The 5,000-nt window shown below is 48.8% G+C and overlaps 1 protein-coding gene across 3 annotated transcripts in view; it reads left to right on the forward strand.

Moving 5' to 3' along the window:
• Positions 1 to 5,000, forward strand: part of LOC122261816 (uncharacterized) — a 100,267-nt gene that overhangs the window by 73,929 nt on the left and 21,338 nt on the right. The gene's annotated exons all lie outside the window — the stretch shown is intronic.

The following is a 5,000-nucleotide window of genomic DNA, read 5'->3' on the forward strand; positions in this document are numbered from 1 at the left end:
GTACCGGGAAAGCTCTCCCTTGTTTGACTGACTGACTGCGCTGTACCCTGTTGTCTGCTCGGTTTGTGTTGTTTGATCTCTTCCCCCCCCTTGTTATGTTCGTCCCTATCCCCTCCCCTCCCCTCCCCTCCTCTCCTCTCCCCCTCCTCTCCCCCTCCTCTCCCTCCCTCCCCTCCTAACCTTTTTCCCTCGCCCTGCAACACCCGTTACTCCTTTATCTTCTTCGCCCACCCTTTCCCCTTTCCTTTTTACTATTTTGCCTGATAATTTACAGCCTTTCATCGCCGTTTTTGGCAGGTGCCTTTTTTATAAACAAGTTGCCAAACCTGTTATTTTCCATCCTCATGAAATTCTATTAATAGTCTTCACTCTTTGCTTTTATGTGTGCGTGTTTGCGAGTGTAGATATGTGTGTATGTATGTATGTATGCATGTATGTATCCATGTGTGTACGTAGTGTACATATAAGGAAAGAGGAAGAGAAGGAAAGAAAGAAAGAAAGAAAGAAAGAAAGAAGGGGGCCAAATGAAGGGGAAGCCGCACCTCCGTGGGTTCCCGGTCCCCCCCTCCCTCCCTCCTTCCCCCTTTGAGAAGTCGGCCGGCCACGGCGGGAAGCGTCATCGTCCGGAAGCCATTCCATTCATTGTGTCTTCTCCGATTCATTTCCACTTCGGGCGCGGGACGTCCCTTTGGAAGCGCGTCCAAGCCCCCTTCTTACGAGGTCCTGTTCTGCGGTGTTCTCGGCCTCTGGTTGTGGCCTCAGTCTGTTCTTTCCGTTTCGTTGAGGGCAAGTCCGGTCCGGTCTCTTCCTCACCCGCGTTTCTTCCTTGTCTTGCTTCTCTTGTGAAGTCTGTAGCCACCTATTTGCTGCTTCTCTTCTTCTTCTTCTTTCAAGCATTTACCCTCATTCTCCTTCTCCTCCTCCTCCTCACCCTCCCCCAATCTCCCTTCTCTCCCTCATCCTGTACTCTCCCCTCCCCTTCTTCACCCCCCCCCCTCTCTACCTCCTCCTCCTCCTCTCCCTCTATCTCCTGTTTCTCCTCCTCCTTCATCTTCATACTCTTCTTCCTCCTCCTCCTCCTCCTCCTCCTCCTCCTCCTTCATCTTCATCCTCCTTCATCTTCATCCTCCTTCATCTTCATCCTCCTTCATCTTCATCCTCTTCCTCTAGCCTCCTCCTCCTCCTCCTCTTCCTCCTCCTCCTCTTCCTCTTCCTCCTCCTCCTCTTCCTCTTCCTCCTCTTCCTCCTCCTCCTCTTCCTCCTCCTCTTCCCTTCCCCCATACAACCCCTACGCATGCGGACGGTGGAAAGTATGAAGGTTAGCCGGTCAGGCGGATGTCTTCCAGCCGACGCCAAGGTCTCGCGGCTGGGAAATAGCTCTCTAGTGTAATCAATTTTAGTTGTTGCTTTTTTTTCTTTTTTTTCCTCTTTTTTGTGTGTGTGTGTCTTTCTCTACTCCAACTCTTCTTTCTTTTCTTCTTTCCTCTGTATTTTATTCTATTAATTTCCCGTAGCCGTTTGTTATCCCGCAATGCACTGCATCACACATATCGCCAAGTCAAGTCGTTCATCGAATAACGGGGGGGGGGGCTTATTTTATTTTAGTATTGCCATAGAGTACTTTGAAGTTATGTGAACTTGGCAAAACAAAATCGTATCGTTGAGTGGTTTTTCCCTTGGCAAATACGGCGACCGGAAAAGTCCACACGAAAACCGCCATTCTGACGTCGTACAGTAAGCCTCATATTACGATGACAGGGGTTCGTCCCCTGAGGCTGTCGTTGTCGTCGGCGGCGGCGCGGCATCTTCCTTAAGTAAGTAACTAGAACACTCTAAAAGGTTGGATTTGCGCGGACCGGTGTTTTTTTGTCCGTCGTACGATCGTTTCTTGTGATCGCGATAACTTTTGAGAGCATTGGAAGATGTTTTGGGGAAACTCCGTGATGAGAAGGCAACGTTGTGTGTGTGACGCTGTCTCGCCTGAGAATATATCTGGATGGCGTGGATTTTTCCCCTGGTTGTCTCTCCTTCCGTTTTCCTTTATTCTCACGCATTCTCTATCGGTGTAAAGGCTCCTTGCTCCCCGGCGGATTAGCGAGAGAAGGACTGGACTCTTTTTTTTTATTGGCACCGTTGCCATAGAGAAGGACGGGACTCTTTTTAATGGCACCGTTGCCATCTTTCATGATATGGATCCGGAGATGTAGGCTTAGGTTTACCCGCGGCAGAGAGTGCGCTCGCTCGCCCGGAAGAGGTACAGACATAATAATATCTGCAGTGTTGCCGGCGTTGCCATGACGTATTGTGTCGCCGCGGGTGATTTGCGGCCGGACGGGACTCTCGTTGAGAGGGAGAGGGGAGGGGGTAGCGGGGGGAAGAGGGGGAGAAAGAGCTACGGCCCAAGGTCTAAACATGTCATTTTAAAACTCGCTTCGGTTTGAGCATTTTGTGAGTGTGAGTGTTAGAGTATTATTATTATTGTTATTGTTATAATTATTATTATTATTATTATTATTATTATTATTATTATTATCATCAACATCATCATCATCATCATCATCATCATCATCATCATCATTATTATTATTATTGCGATTATTGTTATTAGTATCCTAATTATGATCATCAATCATCATTGCGTTAATCATCACAAACACAAACATTCATCATTATCACGTTCGGAACCCATGACTGCCAATAAAGCGATGCTAATTCGGGAAACGCTAGTCACCGAGATATTTATGCGAGGAGCGCAGTTAAATGCCCACTGGCACTAAGGGGCATTTATCCCCACCCCCCTCTCCCCACCCCTCTCTCTCCCTACCATTCACCGCCAGCGACACGCAAGCTGATCGACGCAAAACCTCTTTTTTCACGATTGTTTGGCCGCCCAAGGAAATCGGGTCCGAGGCGTTGGTACTCACGTGTTGACCTCTCTTGCCACCCCCCCCCCTCCCTCGCGATCTCTTTCTTTCTCTCTTTCTCTTTCTCTCTTGTTCGCTCTCTTTCTCTCTTGTTCGCTCTTTCTCTTTCTCCTTCTCTCTTTCTCTTTCTCCTCCTCTCTTTCTCTCTCTCTCTCTCTCTCTCTCTCTCTCTCTCTCTCTCTCTCTCTCTCTCTCTCTCTCTCTCTCTCTCTCTCTCTCTCTCTCTCTCTCTCTCTTTGCTCTTTCTCTCTCTTTCCTCTCTCACTCTCTTTGCTCTCTCTCTTTCTCTTTCTCTTTCTCTTTCTTATATGTCTATATGCGTGTAATTGCGGTAAGACCAGGGCCATTGTATTATTACTACGTAGTCTTTGGCAAGTTTTTCGAAAAGTCATTGACATGTCATCATCGAATGGCTGGATTTTGAACTCCTCGTCTTACCATTTTTCCGGCACTTTTCTAAGCGGCTGGCTTATCGTACGTTTTCCTTGTGAAAAAAAAATCGGGGACGTTTGATCAAATACTGTTATAAATGATAAGGTGACGCTGCAATTGTCTAATGCTACATTTTTTTTTTTTTTGCCTTGGGTACGAATAGGTCTCTAGTTTGTTGTCCTTTGTCCGAATGATTTTTTTTCTTCTTTTTTTTCTCTTTAGAAGATCTTGAAATAGTTTCCCGGATGATGTATTCTCAGCAGCTTTTTTTTTTTTTTTTTTAATGTTTAAGCCGTTCTGGTCTACCTACACCCCCCTCTATTGGTATGCGATTCATAATTACTGCGCAGATTGTTTACAAAGAGAAACTGAAAGAGCTGTCGCTGATCTAATCAGTAGTTTTTCGAAATGAAATTGACTTGAATTGATTTAATCTTTGTTGGATTTACGCTGCGGCTGATTATTATTATTATTTTTTTAATGGACGTTTCTTTTTTGTTTCTTATAGCGGTTTTAATGTTGTTGTTTTTGGTCGTGTGTGTGTCTGTGTCTGTGTCGATGTGTGTCACAATTGCGGTTCGTGTTCTCGAGGAATGTTTATTTTATTCCAAGATTCAAGGACCGTGAGATGCAAGCCAGGTGTGAGTTGTCGAGAAACCTGTCGACGCCCACACCTCGCCCACGGTTTCGTGTTCTAGGCTGGCCTCTGCCTCTCTCTCTCTCTCTCTCTCTCTCTCTTTCTCTCGTTCTCTTCCTCCCTCCTTCCCTCCTTCCCTTCCTCTCCTCTCTACCTCTCCCTCTCTTTTTCTCGATCCCTCTCCCTCCCCCACTCCTACCCCCATCCCTACCTCCATCCCCACCTCCATCCCCACCCCCCACCTGGCCGCCCATCTACCGTTACCGTCCGCGGCCGTCTTGACTAGCGACTCCCTCCCCAACTTGTGTTTTGACTCCACGCGAAGGCTGGCGGAGGTACTACCGGGTTCCGTCGCCCCCCCCCCCACCCCCCGCCTCCCACCCCTTCAGGGTAGCCCGACGCCCGCCCACTCGGCCCCCGACGCCCACTCACTCCTCGCCCAGCCCCGATAGCCCTCCGCGGGGTATCGGAGCCAGTGCGTGCCGTGCCGTGCCGCGTCTCTGTCGGTTAATCGCCGTAATGGCTACCTGTCATACCGCACAGGGTGTGTGTGTGTGTGTGTGTGGGCGGGGGGGAGGGTGTATGTGTGTGGTGTGTGTGTGGGCGGGGAGGGGAGGGGAGGGGGGGGGGGGGGTGTGGGTTGGGTTTTTGCTTGGCCAGCCCGTCGCTATGGGTGGGTACTCACTCGCATGGGGAGGGGCGTGCGGCTCTTCATTTCCTGAGTGATTGATGTGGAGTTGAAGGGGCTGGAGAGGGGGGGGGGAGTAGACGGGTAGGTGTGGCATCGTTACGATATAGAAAGTGTGTGTGTTTGTGTGTGTGTGTGTCTGTGTCTGTCTTTCTCTACTCCAACTCTTCTTCCTTTTCTTCTTTCTTTCCTCTGTATTTTGTCATATTTACTTTCCCAATTTTGACGCCATGTGTCGTAAAGCTGAGGTAATCAGATGGTAATTTACAGGTGGGATTCGATGTCACAGCAGGCGATTGGAACGTCATGTGTTAACCTA

Source organism: Penaeus japonicus, unplaced genomic scaffold (assembly GCF_977035675.1).
Source record: "Penaeus japonicus unplaced genomic scaffold, GWHDUDI00000001_assembly GWHDUDI00000033, whole genome shotgun sequence".
Classification (NCBI taxonomy): Eukaryota; Metazoa; Arthropoda; class Malacostraca; order Decapoda; family Penaeidae; genus Penaeus; species Penaeus japonicus.